The sequence below is a fragment of the Danio aesculapii genome, chromosome 19, assembly GCF_903798145.1.
Source record: "Danio aesculapii chromosome 19, fDanAes4.1, whole genome shotgun sequence".
NCBI lineage: Eukaryota > Metazoa > Chordata > Actinopteri > Cypriniformes > Danionidae > Danio > Danio aesculapii.
In genome coordinates, this window is record NC_079453.1 from 6,512,273 (window position 1) to 6,533,021 (window position 20,749).

Consider the following 20,749-nt stretch of genomic DNA (forward strand, 5'->3'; position numbering starts at 1 on the left):
AGAAATTGGGGACAAAAAATATAGAGGGGGCTAATAATTCTGACTCAACTGTAAAGTAAGCAGAATTGTTGTTTTAAAGCAGACTGAAATGAATGTGTATAAGTGTAACTCACTTTCATCAGGGTTTGGTGCTGCTAGGATGGCACTGTGCTGCTTCTTCACCTGTTCCACATCCTCTGACAGCTTTTCAATACAGCCACGGATCTCCTCCACCTGTCAGCAGAACAGCACGTGTTAATAATGGCCAGCATCAATACAGTGACATTTGCAGATTAGATCTAGGAGGGCACTATAATGTGGAGTATTTGTGTTTTTAATATTGTAATGCATTATTATGATTAAAATGTATAATAATCTTTTTTAATGACAATGAAATGTTTGAAATGTTTATTATAAAACACATTATGGTGCTCTGTGTGATTAAAACATTTTATTTAATGACTATCATAAGTGTTTAGGCGACGCAGTGGCGCAGTAGGTAGTGCCGCTGCTTCACAGCAAGAAGGTCGCTGCCTTGGCTGGATCAGTTTCTGTGTGGAGTTTGCATGTTCTCCCTGTGTTTGCATGGGTTTCCTCCGGGTGCTCCGGTTTCCCCCACAGTCTAAAAACATGTGGTACAGGTGAATTGGGTAGGCTAAATTGTCTGTAGTGTATGAGTGTGAATTGTGTGTGGATGTTTCCCAGAGATAGGTTGCGGCTGGAAAGGAATCTGCTTTGTAAAAACGTACTGGATAAGTTGGCAGTTCATTCTGCTGTGACAGATTAATAAAGGGACTAAGCTGAAAAGAAAATGAATGAATATTTAATTATAAAAATGGATCTTTATGGTAATGTCATTTTTAAGTAATGAAATATATTTTTTATTATAAAGCACATTATTGTGCTGTGTGCAATTAAACATTTTATTAAATGACAATAACAACTGTTTTATTATAATTATAAATAATAAAGACTAGGTTATTGTACTAGGCATGGGACGATAACCGGTTTCAGGGTTTACCGTGTTTTGGAAAAGTTAAAGTTTTAAAACTGCCAAAGTTTTCTGTTATACTATTGCTAAGGTATATGTAAGGTATAGGTTTTTTAACATGCACTGTCAAAAATGGAAGTCAGTTCAACAACAACAACAAAAACATAATCCTTATTTGCTTTCGCTTTTTCTTGTTCACTGAGCTTTTGAAAACATCAGCTGCACTGACCGAAAATTATTTGTCAGTAATACAAAAAACATTTAGTTGGGTTAACGTAAGATTATTTATTCGTTTTCTGGAGAGGGGAACTACTCTGGAACAAAACTTTTTAAGTTGTGCCAACTGAACATTTTTGTCTGCAGAACTAGAATGCCTTGTTGAGTAAACAAAAACAAAATAATCCTTATTTCCTTTCGTTTTTCTATCGTATACTTAACATTTTTTTCCACCTTTAATTGTTAGGACAGTAGAGAGTATAGACAAAAAAGCGTGGAGAGAGGAGAAGGATCGTACAGGAGGCGGGAAACGAACTCAGGTCGCCGAGAGATCACTTGGACAAGCTTTTTTTCAATAGACTTTTTTGGATCTATTATCGATTTATGTGAGCAAAATCTTAATACTAATTGTTAACTATATTTACAGCTACAGAAAAATTAGGAGATCACTTAGGCTGCATTTACATTGCAGATCTTGATGATCAATTCAGATTTTGTGACTATATCCAATTTTTTTTGATGACCAGCTTACATCATCTTTTAAAAGTGACTCGTATCCGATCGTCTGCATTTACACAGCACACGGCAAAAGCGCAATGACCAGAAAAAAAGAGCGGGCGCTGACTAACAGCTGATAATTAAAGAGGGCTCTTTTCTTTATTCCTGTATGTAATCTGTTCGCAGCTTTTGACAAGCTGTTTTACTATGACAGAAAGTTTGTCATTTGTCCATCTTTTTTTGATATATAGGCTTTTTAAACCTTTAGGCATCTTAACGTAATGTCCATGCACGAGATGTATGCAACAGTTTTATATCAGTTTATATTGGTTGCGTGGCGGACATTGCGCTCTCTCGCTCTCGTTAAAATGTTTAAATAACTGTGCTATATGACAATATAAAAGCTGTTTTAGTCCTCGTGTATTTGCGACTCTGGTAAAGTCTATTTTGAAATTAAAGCGTTAGAGTTGACGTCATTCGCTATGGTATTTAATGACGTGCGAGTCGCATTGACAGGTAAAAATCCGATCTACCTGCTTACACTGCAGACACGAGGGCACAGATCCGATTCATATCGGATAAATTTCCACATATGAACAAGGCCTGAATCTGATTTGAGTAAATCAGAATCCATTTGATTTGTTCCTGCTTACACTTACATGGGCCATATCTAATCTGTGCCACATGGGAGAAAAAAATCGGAATTGAGTCACTTGAACAGTGCAGTGTAAATGCAGCCTTAGAAATGCTATTTTCAACTGATTTACAGGATTTATTATAGATTTATGTGGGTAAAATATTAATATTATTTGTAAACTTAAATGTTTAATTTTTTTCTTAAAATAAAAAAATATTATTTTATTTCAGATGTTATCTTTTACAGATTTATGATTTATATAAACATGTCTAGCACTTGGTTTGGTATTTGTAAATGAGAACATTTTGATTTTAAAATTTGAAGAAATGTCATCAGCATTTTTATTTTTAAAGACAACAATTAAATTTAGAGACACAGAAAATTGTCTAGTGGTCTCTTAAATTTGTCTACATAGCTATATGTGCAGACTACATTAATTCATTTTTTTTTCACTGGAGTGCCATGTGTCGACACACGTGTACTCAACTTTTGAAATCACAGTTGTACTGACCTAAAATGTCTGAAGTTGAGTGAACGAAAAAACTCGTTGTGGAAACTAGTAGAAAGAAATAATACAATATCAGATCAAGCAAACACAGTTCAACTGAAAAAATACTAAAACAGAGACAAAGGTTAACAAAACATTTATAAGACACAGAATTAGAAACAGGACAGGAGGTAAAACAACAGTAACGGTAAACAAGACAAGGATCAAAACATGGCTAGACCAACAGGGGGAAATGCTTTGTAATGCTTCACCTGTTTTTTTCAATTGAACTTTGTTTGATCTGATAATGTATTATTTCTTAGTACCAATTACCACAAGAGTTTTTTTGTTCACTCAACCTCAGACATTTTAGGTTAGTGCAACTGATGTTTTCAAAAGTTGAGTACACGTCGGCACCAAAGGTGTAGTGGTTAGTGCGTTGTGGCATGGCACTCGGCGACCCGAGTTCAATTCCTGCCTCACTGTCCCCCTCTGTCCTCTCCCCACGCTTTCCTGTCTATCTCTACCATCCTATCATTCATTCATTTTCTTTTCGGCTTAGTCCCTTTATTAATCCGGGGTCGCCACAGCGGAATGAACCGCCAACTTATCCAGCACATGTTTTATGCAGCGGATGCCCTTCCAGCCGCAACCCATCTCTGGGAAACATCCATACACACTCACTCACACTCAAACACCATGGACAATTTAGTCTTCCCAATTCACCTGTACCACATGTCTTTGGACTGTGGGGGAAACCGGAGCACCCGGAGGAAACCCACGTAAAGGCAAGGAGTACATGCAAACTCCACACAGAAACGCCAACTGACCAAGCCGAGGCTCGAACCAGTGACCTTCTTGCTGTGAGGCGACAGCACTACCTACTGTGCCACTGCCTCGCCACCATCCTATCAATTAAAGCTGCAAAGCAAACTTCAGGCGTTCCAGTTCTGCGAAGAAAAAATGTTCAGTTGGCACAACTTAAGTTTTGTTCCAGAGTCGTTCACCTCTCCAGAAAACTAATAAATAATCTTATGTTAACCTAACTAAATGTTTTTTTGTATCACTGACAAACAATTTTCGGTCAGTGCAGCTGATGTTTTCAAAAGCTCAGTGAAGAAGAAAAAGTGAATAATAATAAGGATTCTGTTTATTGTTTTTATACTGACTTAAAAATTTTACAGTGTGTTTTTCACAATGACCGCGGAGAAATGTCACAACAGTTTTTTTTTCCTGGTTTTATTATTAAGGCATATTTTATTCAGTTTTTTAGGGCAACAGCATCTCCATCAGAAAATGAACCTCTACATCAAAAGCTACTGGTCCAAAATATTTTAAATGTTTCTGAAAATAAAATATATTGCGTTCAATGGGAGAAAAAGTTGTTATTTTACCTAGACATTTTTTATCTTGGAGCAGTAATCACAATACTGTGATATTGTGAAACCGTGATATTTTATCCAAGGTTATCACACCATCAGAATCTTATTCCAGCCATGCTACGTAATTAAATGTTTTGTTAAATTGCAATAACTATTTAATCAAGTCATGGTGGTGCAGTGGGTTGCACAATCGCCTCACAGCAGGGTCAGTTGGCATTTCTGTGTGGAGTTTGCATGTTCTCCTGTGTTGGTGTGGGTTTCCTCTGGGTGCTCCGGTTTCCCCCACAGTCCAAAGACATGCGCAGTAGGTGAATTGGGTAAGCTAAATTGCCCATAGTGTATGTGTGTGAAAGAGTGTGTATGGGTGTTTCCCAGTGTTGGGTTGCGGCTGGAAGGGTATCTACTGTGTAAAACATATGCTGGATAAGTTGGCGGTTCATTTTGCTGTGGCGACCACTGATAAATAAATGGACTAAGCCGAAGGAAAATCAATGAATTAATAAAAATACATGTAAATATTTCATAATAATAGTTTTTTTGTTCATTATTATTATTTCTAATGGAATGCACTGCTCACTTTATTCAGTTTTTGGCCTGATATTCAGATGAGTCAGATATTTCACAGACAATCGTTTGGTATTTTAGACCAAATAACATCTATTTTAGTTTCAAAGTCTGATTCCATCCTGTTGAAGAATATCAAGCATTTGATATCTGCTGTTTATTATGTTTGGAATGACTTGTATGTCTAGTATTTACATGCTTAGTCATTCACGATTTGATGCCTAGTTTTTTATATAACCATTTGCTGTTAGAAAGTTTATGATCCCTATAGTCTTTTACAACCTGTTCAGATTGAACTAAACTGAAAAATAGACTTGATTCTCAGTGACTACGTTTACATGGACATTAGTAATTAAATTATTTGTCTTAATCTAAATAAGACAATAAGATGATTAAGGGTGTTTACATGACTTGCTGTTTGAAAGTTCCATTCGTGATCCTGTTTTACATGTTATAGCACATAATCTGATCAACGGCATTGTGTCACCGCGCTATCCACATTTCCTCCAGAGTTTCGGGTGTTTCATTTTAAATTTGTCAACTTTAACTGCAGTTTGGCACTTTCACTTCCATTCAGGAACATTTCATGCATGTCCCCCTGTCACAAACGAGATATTGGATGCGAGTATGATCTGCTGGAGGAGTGTTGTTTTAGTGGAGTTTGATATCGCACGCTGTATGGGGAAGAAATAGTGGTCTGTGGTCCTTCACTGACTCTGTGGGTGCAGAGAATAGTGTCACACAGCAGTGTGTGTATGGACTATCCTGTCGCAAAATGCGTCAAACATCCTACACGATGGTACTAGTTTGATTAAGGTGTTTACTTGTTTGGACTGCCTTCAATAATGCGACTAATATCGACATACTCCACATGTCTTGATTCCGTTTTTGTTTAGTTCGATTATGACTTTAAGCCCTGCTCACGCTGTGAGATTTCGGCCACGATTTTGTCATCTAAGACAAATTTGGGAAATCCTAAAAGATTTCTGAAATCCTAAGCTAAAATCTGCGATCTTTGATTGTTGGTTTGAGATGTTCACAAACAGACGCTTAATGCCCGTTGTGATCAGGTTTTCTCTCCGATGAAGTTCTGGCAGTGTCCAAAGATTTCAGACACTTTCCTGCAGTGTGACAATAGCTGCGATGAGCGTCAATCCAATATCCAATAGGAGCGCCGAATTTGATGACGCAATCCATGTGACTATTCAAATGAACATGGGGAAATGTCAAAACTGTTTATGTTTGCTGTGAGGAATCATTTTAGAATGGGATAGTGAAAGTGTCACGGATGACGTCAAACTCCGGGGGTTTGTCGTTCAGTCTGACATTATGACTGCTGAGATCTTACAGTATGACATTGGAGCCATGTTAATGCAGTCTGACATGCTACAATTCAATTGAATTCAATTCACCTTTATTTGTATAGCGCTTTTACAATGTAGATTGTGTCAAAGCAGCTTCACACAAAAGATCATAGTAAATTGAAACAGTGTCAGTTCAGTTTTCAGTGTTTAAGTTCAGTTCAGTTTAGCTCAGTTCAGTGTGGTTTAATAATCGCTACTGAGAGTCCAAACACTGAAGAGCAAATCCATCAATGCGCAGCTCTACAGAACTCGAACCATGCAAGCCAGTGGCAACAACGGCGAAGAAAAAACCTTGAGAGAAACCAGGCTCAGTTGGGCACGACCATTCTCCACTGGCCAGACGTCTTGTGCAGAGCTGCAGTCTACAATTGTTCAGGATTATAAAAAAATCGCACAGTGTGAGCCAGCCTTTAGTCAGATTAAATAAATCAAAAATCGCTGTTTACAGGGTAGACTCTTAATCAGAGTATTGTCTTAATCGCATTCAAATTGGATCATTAGTGTCCATGTAAACAAACACTGTAAAAAAATGTACAGAAAATAGCTCAAAAATGTTTACAGTAATTTTTTTTTACTTCAAATTCTATTCAAAACTCAGTGAATTGACAAACAATCCCTCTAAATTATCAGTTTGACTTTCATTTTAGGTACTTTACCATCAAAGACACATTACTGTCATTTTTGTTTTTTATACAGGGAAATTACTGTATTATTTATAGAGTATTTTTTTTTCAGATATTTTTAATTATATTCAAAACTCTATAAAAAATGCAAACAATATCTGTAAATTAACAGCTTGACTGTTATTATAGGTTTTATATAATTAATGACAAATTACAGCAATTTGTCTGTTGCATAGAATAAAATTGCCCTATTTACAGTGTTTTTTCCTGTTTTTTTGAAGTACATTTAAAATTATGTAAAATTAAAGAAATAAATTACTTGTGCTCCTCGCTATATTAGGGTTTATGACAATGCTAACAATTGTTTTAATTCTTGTAATTTTAAAGTAACCCCTTATTAGTTTTACTTTTAAATGTATTTTTACATTTAAACTCTTTTTTTTTTTACTTTTTGTATTTTTACATTTAAACTCTACACTGTAAAAACAGTCTACCCAATGTTTCAGTCATTTTCTCTTGCTTTTTTCTTACTTTAAAGACGGCAGGACACAGGATCACTGCATAACCTGATGATCAAATCATCTGCATCTGCATGAATCATAACTGGAACAAAATAAAAAGTTACCTGTTCGAAAAATTCATCCATAAAGTGGTCTCGGTCGACATGAACGACTTCCTCGTCATCGTCACTGTCCTTAGCCTGTGACAAACACAAAATAATACAACTTTTTAATCTCAATGAAAGAAACAAAAATGATAAAAGTGTTTTTTTGTGATGTCCAATAATCAATAATAATTTTGATAGCGTTGTCCAATAACCTGGACAAGCTCAGAAAGAAATACACTCTGCAAAATAGAGTTCTTGAAAGTTAACTGCAGTACATTTTCCCAGATAATACTGTTGCAGTTCTACTTTGAAATTTCCAAGTATTTGTGTGTGTGTGTGCTTGTGTGTGTGTGTGTGTGTGTGTGTGTGTGTGTGTGTGTGTGTGTGTGTGTGTACATGTTTTTGTGACATATCAGAACACCAATCTGTATAACGACATGGGTATGACACAGGTGTTACCGGAAGGTGGTGAATTATGAGGACATTGCTTATGTACTGTAAAAAAAGACAACAACGTGATTCAGGTTTCAAGTAGTTATACAGTAGTTTTTTGTCCTCATTTAAAAAAAAAAAGCTTATAAAAGATCCAAATAGATAGAAAATGCAGCTTGTAGAGTCAACAAAAAACAACGGAAACCTATGTAAAGTCCCCATAATTCACAAAACCAAACCTTTGTGTGTGTGTGTGTGTGTGTGTGTGTGTGTGTGTGTGTGTGTGTGTGTGTGTGTGTGTGTGTGTGTGTGTGTAATATAATCACAAATGTTAGGCAACATAACTGTACAGTAAATGTTTTGCAAGCAGAAAAAGATTATGAGTGAATATATTATCATAAAATGATTGACCCTTTGACTCACATTACTCATTTACTCATGATACTTTTACTCATCTAACCAATAGGGAACACAACAACATCAGCGAAGATAACAATGTGAGATAATGCATATTTGCTGAATGCGACCATGAGCCATAGTGTACATTTTTTGAAATTGGGATTTATAGACTATTTCAATGTGGTCATGTCATTGGCCCATGAACATTTCCTGCTTGTTATCAAACTATTTCATAACTCTAATTAATTCAATCGTAATTAATCATATTTTTATAATATGTGGCTCTTTTTGGATTCTCATACACTATAGAAATAAAATATATGAAGCAGGAAATACATTGGGACCATTGTTTTTGTTTACATCCCTCAAAACTGTCTATACCAACGCAATCTCACAGCAATTCGTAACTTTTTGATTTAGTGGCTAATTCGTATGAATTCGTAAGATCTAATTTGTACAATTTAGTACGATTTGCTCATCATTCAATGACAGTTGGGGTTAGGGTTGGGGTTGCGTGCCACGCCTCCTTTTTAAAATCGTACATTTTCGTACGACTGAACTTGTACGAATTCGTGCGAATTAGCCAATAAATTGACAAAACGTAAAATACTTAAGTTTCCTCGTGAGATCAGGCTGTCTATACACAATCTGAATGCTAAGTAAATGAGCTCTTTATTGATGGTATAGTTTGTTCAGATTTGTTAAGATAATTGGCGGAGATACAACAATTTGAAAGTCTGAAATCTGAAGGTTACACTGTAAACCCCCCTAATTTTACAGAAAATTTCACTAAATGTTTCATTGTAATTTTTTGTCATTTCAAATTCTATTCAAAACTCAGTAAATTGACAAACAATCCCTTGACTTTCAATTTAGGTCCTTTACCATTAAAGACAAATTATTGGCATTTTTGTGTTTTATAGAGTATTTTTTCTGTTATTTTATATATATTTGTTTTATTCTGCTTTTGATTTTGATTTTAAAACATGGAGTGATGAATGAGATGAGCCTGTCCGACTGTCAGTGAATGGCAAATGAAAATGTCCCTTACCTCAAAACTAGTGTAGTGTAGCATGCATTCATAACGATTTTTTGCACAGCGACGCTACTTTGAATGAGTCCGATTTACTATACATTAAACTGCAACTGCGCTCACGAAAGACAGAGTTAAGATGCCGTTCTTTTATCCCACATGGATGCTATGAGGATAAACAAGAGATCAAGACCTTGAGTATGGTGGGAATGAATGAATGACAGCATCTAAAATTATCTGAGAGACACCCCCTTTTGCCTCAGTAGGCCTACCTTGTGTTTTATTTGCTAATTTAAGCTATTTTAAAAGATAAATATAATGTACAAAACTATACATTATTTATATTACTTCATAATACCTATGAGTCTGATAAGCTTTTTATATTAATGGACAATGCACAGATATTGATGTTTCACAATGTTTTTACACTACATTATTTGAATCTGCAAGCTTTGTTTACAATGTTTACATTGTTCTGCTTACATTAAATCTAAATCCTGAATATCAGAAATGAACAGATTGTTAAGATTGAATTAATCTCAGTTTTAATGTTATTGATTATTGCACTTACTTGACAGATTTCATTCATTCATTTTCCTTCTGCTTTTTCCCTGGTTTATCACAGCGGAATGAACCGCCACTTACTTGATAGATTTATATATTTTTAATTTTAGGTGGTTTGTGTAATGTGTTTTATGTGTGGTAAAATAATTTCTAATAGCATCTTTAGTGATTTTCAACTAAATTAGAGGTTTTTGCAATAAAAGCACAAGTGGATTTAGCTGGTTTTGACGCAAAAGAAAATCTACCTTGTTAAAAACCCAAGAATTGTCTACAGTGACATTTTGAAAAAAGTTAATTTATTTACCAGCTTATAACCGTATCATTACAAATAAAATGTAACTTCTAAACCTAATTATAGAAGCCTGATAGAAAAAGCTCATTTACAAGAAAAGAGATCTGATGGATTTAGAGGGCTTTGCATCTGAACTCTTCGCATATAAAAATGTTGCATTCCTTGATGTCTACCCAACACAAATTAATTAAGTTAATGTAATTGTTTTTACAAATTTAAGTTAATTGAACATGAAACATTGAAGTTGTCCCCCCCAAAAACTTAAGAATTGTGTTGTTTCAGCTTATTTTTAATAAGTAGTTAGAACAAGCAACAATTAATATTTTTGGAGTGCAGGATAATACAAAACACTAGATATCAATTATAAATATTGATATTCCTCAGCAGTAAATCTTCAAAAGAACAACCGTATTGAACACATCCAGGCTGCGTCTCCCTTTCTCATATAGAATAAAGTAGGGCAGCCTAATAAACTAATGCAAATCACATGTTTTGAGATGAGCACACGGTGCCACATTTAAATGATACTTTGATTGTGTTCACATATTGGTATGAGAATTGGGGATAGCTGGAGGGCGATCTCAGATTAGCTTGTACGGTCAATCGACACTGAGCGGAATAGGACGTTCTCCTGCGAGTCTCGCCATAAACACCACCACCCCCACCCTTTTTTCCAGCCTGGGAACTAATAGCTCTTCATTTCAAGCAAACGGCTTCCCGACCAATGAAACGGCCATATCTAAAGAGAATATAGCGATTTATTGTGACAGTCAGGGGGCTGAGCTGGAATCCGGATTACTGGAACACATGATTTAGGATTCCATAGACACTCATTAATATTCAGCAGCTAAAGTCGTGACTATTGTGATTAATATCGGTGAAAACGCTTCTCGGATAAACAAATAAAAAAAATTTAGGATGGGATTTGACTTTGTTCATTGGTAATTGATTGGATGGTTGGTGGATCTCGTGTGATTGACAAGTCGGGCCCGCCTTCACGTCACTAGTTGTGATCAAAGATTAAATCACTGAACAGAAAATCAAAAGAAACTTAATTAAAAATAAGAATCATAAGAATATTGACATTTATTATAATATAATTTATAAAAACCCCAGTAATAGCCCTATAATGTGTTTACCCCCCATTATATTTATTTATAATAATTTTACATTTATACTTAAGGGCACCTAGGTTAGCCCTTTTTTCAGATTTAATGTACGTGTTTTGCCAGAATGTGTCTGTAAAGTTTCAGCTCAAAACACCGATCAGATTTTTCATTATACCTTTTGCAAGATTCTATTTTATACATTTTTGCTCTAGGGGGCTGTTTTGTCGTACTGCGCCTTTAAGGCTAGTCCTCCCTTCCCCCTTTCTGCGTGCCTTAATCTCTTCCCTCGGTTGCGTCAGACAACAGACAGACTTAAAGGAAGCAGATCTCACGTAGCATTTGTGAGAAATACTACAGTAAGAACTTTACCAATGAGTATTTGTTGTGCAGTTGCATCGATGAGTCACACAAATTTCACTCGCGCACACGCACACACACACAGAGATACACGCACACACACACACACCGCAGCAGACACACACACACACTGACAGACAGACAGAGTGCCCGTTTAGCTTTGCACTCTTTTTGCACGCAAATGTGACTGGATACAGGTTAATCTCCACTGCTGTATGGATATCTGTTATGTTAATGTACAAAATAAACCTGATTTAACGTCCACAAACCGGGATTGTGTCTTCCTTTATAATTGTTCTGACACGCGGCTGTGCTGATGAAGTAAAGCTAAGCTAAATCGCTGTAATTCATTACACACGTGCTCTGTTTTAAAACATTTTAAACATGTGAAACTTACTCTTGATCACATTGATGATCACATTGATTGATGATGATTGATGATCCTAGCAAACTGAACACACCTTTTATTCCCGGTTGCTTTGCGCACGTCTGGTTTTGTTGATATGATAATACACGTGACTACCGGGACATGTTAATACGCGCAGCTGTCAATCAATTCGGTGGGCGTGGGGACCGCACTCCTATGTAAAGTTGCGGTCGGTCTCAAAACCGCTCCAATTGGTCCACCGTTTTTATGTTGCTAAATTGAAAAAAAAGGACTGGGTGAGTTTATATCACCCCAATATGACGGTCTACACACCATACATGCACATATGTCTGTCCAAACAGCTTGAAAAGTAGATTTTTATTTTACTTTAAATTATATAGGGCGACATGGTGGCTTAGTGGTTGCCACTGTTGCCTCATAGCAAGAAGGTCGCTGGTTTGAGTTCCGACTGGGTCAGTAGGCATTTCTGTGTGGAGTTTGCATGTTCTCCCCTTGTTGATGTGGGTTTCCTCTGGGTGCTCCGGTTTCCCCCACAAACACATGTGCTATAGGTGAATCGAATAAGCTAAATTGGGCATTTGTGTGTGAATGCGAGAGTGTATGGGTGTTTCCCAGTGCTAAGTTGCAGCTGGAAGGGCATCCGCTGCGCACAGGATTCATACGGTCATGGAGAACCTGGTAAAGTCATGGAATTTTAACATGGCATTTATCAAGCCTGGAAACGTTTTGGGAAAACAGAAAAACCCACAAGGTTTTGGAATTTTAGTCATATAATTTTATTTACATTAGTCATTTAGCAGACAGTTTTGTCCAAAGCGACTTAAGCTGCGGTCACACGGCAAAATGCTGTCGTACGAGGGTCGGGGTTAAACAATATGATTAGACGTTAATAAAAGTGAGCGATTTCTCACCATATTTTACATTTATTATTCTAAATGATCTTCTATTGCAAGATAGATTTCTGTATTAGACTTCTCACTCAATCATCTGATGTGATTTCGCCGGTAAGAATTCACCAAGCTTGAACTTTCGAATGCAGTGAAATGCGAAACTTGTCGCACGTGCTTGCGTTTCTGGTCTGCCGCATTCGCATGCCTATGAATAGAAACTGGAGCGAAAAGTGCAGTGTGATCGCGGCTTTATAATAGAGGTACGTTTACCTACTATTACTAGTTTAACAAGCTATTAAGATTATCTGAAATTAGTTTGGCAAATATCTGTATGTTGGAATGGAGGTGAGTTGTTTTTACTTCTTTTTTTTTCTTGGCCAAAAACATGCTCTCACATTATTAGTGCTGTGTAAGCATCATCTATTTTACATAGATATAAAAATAAATTGAAACTATTGCGTGTTTTATGATATGCTGTAATAAATTTAAACGTTTCTGATGATTTACCACGTATATGTAGACAATACATGAAACATTACATTACTTGAAAGTCCTGTAAAAGTCATGGAATTTTTGTAGTAAGCTTTGTAGTAGCTGTGGCGACCTCAGATTAAAAAAGGGACCAAGCCGAAAAGAAAGTGAATGAATGAATGAAATGGCAAGTGCCATGTTTGTGAAGATGAACTAAATAAAATTTTTTATTTTACATAAAAGGATGCTTACAACAAGACAAGAGGGGATTCTCCTTTCCATCTGAGTTTTACATGAAGTTTCATACCTCTGCTCTATGCATCTTTTCCTAATGTTCTCTAAAATAATCATTATATCTGTAAAATGAATAGTAAAAATAAAATAAATAAGCACTATAAAAAAACTTAAACTTGCCTAAATCAACTTAAATCGAGTCAACTACAATACTTAAAAAGGTTAAAAGTTTAGTCAACTCAAAAAACTGTGCAGTAAGTTGCCTTACTTTTTTTACAGTTAGTAAAATGATCAGTAAATGTTCAGTTAGCATTTCTGTGTGGGTTTTGCATATTCTCTCTCGGGTTTGCGTGGGTTTCCTCCGGGTGCTCTGGTTTCCCCCACAAGTCCAAAGACATGTGGTACAGTTGAATTGGGTATAGGCTAAATTGGCCGTAGTGTATGTGTGTGAATGGGAGTATATGGGTGTTTCCCAGTGATGGGTTGCAGCTGGAAGGGCATCAGCTGCATAAAACATATGCCGTATAAGTTGGCAGTTCATTCTACTGTGGCGACCCCTGATGAGTAAAGGGATGTATGGATTTAGATGGCTATGGCTATGAACGTTATAAACATTATATACTGTTCCAGACTGGCTGGTCTGAGTATTTCAGAAACTGCTGATCTACTGGGAGTTTCACGCACAACCATCTCTAGGGTTTACAGAGAATGGTCTGAAAAAGAGAAAATAACCAGTGAGTAGCAGTTCTGTGGGTGCAAATGCCTTGTTGATGCCAGAAGTCAAAGGAGAATGGCCAGACTGTTTCCAGCTTATAGAAAGGCAATAGTAACGCAACCGAGGTATGCAGAAGAGCATCTCTGAACGCACAACACGTTTAACCTTGAGGCGGATGAGCTACAGCAGCAGAAGACCACACCGGGTGCCACTCCTGTCAGCTAAGAACAGGAAACTGAGGCTACAATTTGCACAGGATCACCAAAATTGGACAATAGAAGATTGGAAAAACATTGCCTGATCTGATGAGTCTCGATTTCTGCTGCGACATTCGGATAGTGCGAATCATAAAGCGCGAATCATCTCAGACTCTTAAACATGACAATGAGTTCACTGTACTCAAATGGCCTCCACAGTCACCAGAACTCAATCCTATAGAGCACCTTTGGGATGTGGTGGAACGGGAGATTCGCATCATGGATGTGCAGCCAACAAATCTGCAGCAACTGCGTGATGCTATCATATCAATTGGGAGCAAGATCTCAGGAATATTTCCAGTAGCTTGTTGAATCTCTGCCACGGTACTAGTAAGGTGTACCTAATAAAGTGGCCGGTTGGTGTATATTTAATATCTAAATATAAATATACGTTTTCTCAAATACATGAATGCATCTGTTTATGTATATACACATAATAAATATTCACAGTACACACTCATATTTCAAGTCAAAACAAACTGTCTTTTATTCTGTATGTGATAGATTTTTGCCAAGCACTAATAATATATATAATTAATTTATATTTTTAAATCGCACCTGGTTAGTATATTTCTGATTTGTATATATATATATATTTCATATTTCTGATTTGAATATATATATATATATATATATATATATATATATATATATATAATGTTTAATAAAATAGCATACACTGCTGCTGATTTGCTTGCATTTATTTCCAAGACTATACGCAGGTGATTGACTGCTTATTTCCTGAGCTGAACGTTTTTAATCTTACACATTTCCACAGCAGTGCTATGCTACACATAACTGTCTGCCAGTCGAGTGATGGATGCGTTCGCCTGCCTATCTGTAACTAACGTCATTTAATTCATGCACAGGCTATTTTCACTCTCCTGTCATCAGATAATGCCAATAAAGTCCTCCCAATCCCCCTGCATGGGTATCTAATATATGCTTTTAGCTTGCTGACAATTGCTTATTGATTTGGTATTTTCGCAACTGGTTTCTGTTGAAGCCAGCCGATTCAGTGCACTTTTAGGATTGCATGTGGAAGAGTAGCAGAAAAGCGGCCTGTGTGCTGTGTGTCATCAGCCGTGCTAATGTTTACTCGTCTGCTTCTCTTCTTATCAGGCCGCTCCCTGGCCTCCCTGCCCCCCTCAGCATCTGCTTTCATGGGGAGTGGCTTTTACCGCTGGTCCCCTGCACGCTTTCTCAACACTACTGCAGTATCTGGCGCTAATGACCTTCACCAAAAAAATGAATATAGCAACAGATATCAGGAGTAGACATACAGTTGAAGTCAAAATTATTAGCCTTACTGTATATTTTTCCCTTCAATTTCTATTTATTGGAAAGAATTTTTTGAAACACTGTTTATAAACATAATAGTTTTAATAACTCATTTCTAATAATTTATTTATTTTTCTTTTTTCATCTTTGACATGATGACAGTACATATGTGATGTTTTTCAAGATACTAGTATTGAGCTTAAAGTGCAATTTAAAGGCTTAATTAGGTTAATGTTAGGGTAATTAGGCAAATCATTGTAAAGATGGTTGGTTCTGTAGACAATCCCAAAGTATATTGCTTAAGAGGGCTAATAATTTTGACCTTAAAATGGTTTTAAATTTTGTTTTTAAAACTGCTTTCATTCTAGCCAAAATAAAACAAATCAGTCTTTCTCCAGAAGAAAAAATATAATAGGAAACACTGTAAAAATTTCCTTGCTCTGTTATAAACATCTTTTAGGAATTATTTAAAGAGAAAAAAAATACATGGGGGGGGGGGGGGGGGGGGGGGGGGGGGGAACGGTATAACTTCAACTGTATGCTCATATTCAATAATTTATCTATAGTTCATTAATCTATAGTCATAATAAACATTTACAATATTGATATCATAGTCACTTCAAAATACAGTCTAATAATAATTATTTATTACCTAAACATTTCAGAGTGCCTTTTAATAATATTCAGATTGTTGTATTAGCAGTAGAGTCCATCACAGCATCAAATGCTGGAAGATTTAATTGGGGATTTATTAAAAAAAAAAAAAAAAAAAAAAAAAAAAATATATATATATATATATATATATATATATATATATATATATATATATATATATATATATATATAGATATATATATATATATATATATATATATATATATATATATATATATATATCTATATATATATATGTATATATATATTCACATGTTAATCAGGCCTATGTCATCAAAAATTCCATTTATTTAATATTTACAGACCTTATCTTGCTTAACTTTTGTAGGCTCCATTTGCTAACATTTAATGTCAAATACTTAATATCAAGTGGTTAATTTATTAGTTAATGTCTAATAATGCTATAAAATCAAAAAGACATAATCGTTTTATTACATTTTAATGACTAATACAATTCTGCTGTTATTCTTTTAACTTAAATTAAATCTGACCTTTTCCTCACTGTTGAGCAGTATCTGCAGATTTCTGACAATTTTTTAGCCCAACGTTGAGTATTTATTTACTTATGTAAATGTGTGTAAATATATACATTTATTCAGTTTTTCAATTAACTTCAGTAATATTATTGAATAATATGCAAATGCTTATATTATGTATTTACAATACAGTTTGTAAAGTAAAATTTTCTGTCTTTTAGTAAATATTTATAAATGAGAGACTTGCTTTGTTTACCAAACAAGTGGATCTGATTGGATTTGCAGTGTAAACATTAAATAAAAGTTACAAAGTTATTATTATTATTATTATTTATTTAATGTTTTTATTTGTTTTATAATAATGTTATTATTCTCTCAAAAGCATTCCACATAAATAGAATTGACAAACGTCTGCACAGAAATAGCACAACATCTTCGCAGATTCTGACTAATGAGACTTTATTGTTCACTGTAAAAAATTGCTCAAAATCTGTCAAATATCTTTTTTGCAGCTTAGGTAAATATCATGATAATACCTTATCGTGATAATACTGTGATAAAAGCATTACCCATAGTACTTTATCGTCTTGTAGCAATTTAATTCAATTAAAACCTTTATTTACTCTGAACATGTGCCGTACATACAATAAAGCAATACACTAAGTAGTTTTTGGTTATTATACCTGTTAAAGTAGATCTTTTTTGCAGCTTAGGTAAATACCGTGATAATACCGCATTGTGATAATATCGTGATCAAATCATTACCTATTGTACTTTATCCTCTTTTAGCTATTTTATTCATTTAAAACATTTATTCACTCTGAACATGTGCTGTATATACAATAAAGCAAAACACTAAGTATTTGGTTATTATACCAGATAAACAAGATCTTTTTTGCAGCTTAGGTAAATATCATGATAATACCGTATCATGATAATACTGTGATAATCTATTGTACTTTATCGTCTTTTAGCAATTTAATTCATTTAAAACATTTATTTACTCTGAACATGTGCCGTACATACAATAAAGCAATACACTAAGTAGTTTTTGGTTATTATACCTGTTAAAGTAGATCTTTTTTGCAGCTTAGGTAAATACCGTGATAATACCGCATTGTGATAATATCGTGATCAAATTATTACCTATTGTACTTTATCGTCTTTTAGCAGTTTTATTCATTTAAAACATTTATTCACTCTGAACGTGCCGTACGCACAATAAAGCAGAACACTAAGTATTTGGTTATTATACCAGATAAACAAGATCTTTTTTGCAGCTTAGGTAAATATCGTGATAATTCTGTGATCAAATCGTTACCTATTGTACTTTACCGTCTTTGTGCAGTTAAATTCATTTAAAACATTTATTTACTCTGAACATGTGCCATACATACAATAAAGCAATACACTAAGTAGTTTTTGTTTATTATACCTGTTAAAGTAGATCTTTTTTGCAGCTTGGGTAAATATCGTGATAATACCGTATCATGAAAATATCGTGATATAAGCTTCAGCAATTAATCGCAACAAGAAAATTCGACAGAAGAGAGGATTTCTGAATATAAGAGCTGAATTGTGCCACTGAGGCCTCCTACTAGTGTGGTTGGCGTGTGGGTGATGATGGAAGATTTTTTTTTTCCCAAAGACACATTCACTGTCTACAAAGCTGGAGAGCGCAGATAAGGTTTGGGGGAAGAGTTTGGAGACGATAAATCTCCTACGATGTTAGACAAGGGTCACAGCAGGACAGCAATAAACAATTCATATCTCCTTTCATCTCTTTTGTCGTTGACTGACATGAAGGGATTCACTGCGAAATTGAGGGGAGACATTTTAGGGGATTGTTTCAGGGATGTATGTGGTGGTGGTTTTACGTGATTTTAATATGTTAGCCTGGAAATGTGTAGAGCGGATTGAGGTTTTTGCTTGTAATTAGGTAGCAAAGGATTCATTTGCTATAAGGATTATGGATGCCGTTAATAGTTACTGCACTACCACCTACTTCATTTGAATGTATTTTAATATCTTCTAATTTGTCATATTTTTAATAATCTTTAATTCTCACTGAGGCTGCATTTATTTTATAAAAATGTAGTTAAAGCTGTAATACTATGAAATATTACTACTTTTAAGATGTGACATTCATCTGAGGTAATGCTGAATTTGAGTATCGTTACTCCTTTCTGATATGATCATTTGTTTTCAGATTTCTTATTTATAAATTTTGAAAACATAACTGATTATTACTACGTTTTTATTGTTTTATTGTTATTGTATAATTTTAAAATATACTGTAGATGTATTTTAAAACTCTAAAAGAGCCTATATATTCAATAAAAATCTATTCATCAATGCATTGTGATTCTTAACCAATTCTTTAGTGATTATTCTTCATTCTTCGAATATTCTTTTGCGATTCTGAATTGATTCTCAGAAGTTCTGAATAGATTCTTTATTCAAATTAGATTGCGACAGTGTGAGCTTGTGTGAACACGAGCTAGAAACAGAATTCTGAATTGAATCAGTTCTGATTCTGAATTGATTCTGAATTGATTTTGAACAGAAACAATTCTGATTCCAAGTTGATTCTCAAAGTTCTGAATCAATTCTTATTGAAATTAGATTGCAACAGTGCGAGCCTAGTGGACACGAGCTAGAAACAGAAAAAAGAGCATTGAATTTGGTTAATTTGGAAAAAATAATTTGGACATAATTGTAAGATAATTTCTAAATGTAAAATATATTAAAGATATTTCTTTGTTAAAAGGTTGTGAACAAACAAAAGCAATGCAATGCTCTCTTCTTGGAATTAAAACCAAATAAAATGTGTTTTCTGGCTTTTCAAATTTACATTCAGTGCTTGAATATTTATGCTGAATGTCACTTTGCTAATAAAATAAATAAATAAATAAATAAATAAATAAGATGGCAGTACAGTCATAGATTCCAATCATAAACAAAATTATAAAAACTCAAATTCTGGTTAAAGTGTAAAGTTGCAAAGATGTATTGGTACAGCTGAAAAAAATGATAAAATTATCATAAAGTATCGAAAAGTATTGTTTTACAATTGAATCATGGCTCCCAGAATTGGAATTGGATTATTTCAATTATATTTATTTATATATACACACACAATTGAAGTCAGAATTATTAGCCCCCCATCAATTTTTTCGTCCGATAATATTTTCTTCTGGAGAAAGTCTTATTTGTTTTATTTCGGCTAGAATAAAAGCAGTTTTAATTTTTTTAAACACCATTTTAAGGTCAAAGTTATTAGCTCCTTTGAGCTATATATTTTTAATAGTCTACAGAACAAACCATCTTTATACAATAACATGCCTAATTACCCTAACCTGCCTAGTTAACCCAATCAACCTAGTTAATATCACTTTAAGCTGTATAGAATTGTCTTGAAAAATATCTAGTAAAATATTATTTACTATCAATATGGCAAAGATAAAATAAATCAGTTATTAGAAATGAGTTATTAAAACTATTATGTTTAGAAATGTGTTGAAAAAATCTGCTCTCTGTTCAACTTCTCTGACTTCAACTGTGTGTGTATGTGTGTGTATGTATGTATGTATGTATGTATGTATGTATATATATATATATATATATATATATATATATATATATTATTATGTGAATTTTGTACAATTCTTTATTTTTAGCTGTACAGTGCTATAGATAGCCCGCTGACAGCATGCTGTTGCGTTTTGGCCATTCGGTAGCATCTCATGCTGCTTTTGGGGCATTACACAAGCTGCTGTGTCAACTTAAAATAGTTCAGCTTTTAAAAAAAAGCATCTTTAGATGAAA

General features: G+C 34.6%; 1 long non-coding RNA gene across 1 annotated transcript in view; it reads right to left on the reverse strand.

The window, feature by feature from the left end:
• Positions 1–119: 119 nt before the first annotated feature.
• The window catches only part of LOC130246791 (uncharacterized), a 58,874-nt gene continuing 38,244 nt past the window's right edge, over positions 120–20,749 (reverse strand). The window contains exons 2-3 of the long non-coding RNA XR_008839463.1: positions 7,367–7,441; positions 120–213 (exon numbers count right to left, since the gene is read on the reverse strand). This is a non-coding gene — a long non-coding RNA (uncharacterized LOC130246791). The remainder of the gene's footprint in view (positions 214–7,366; positions 7,442–20,749) is intronic.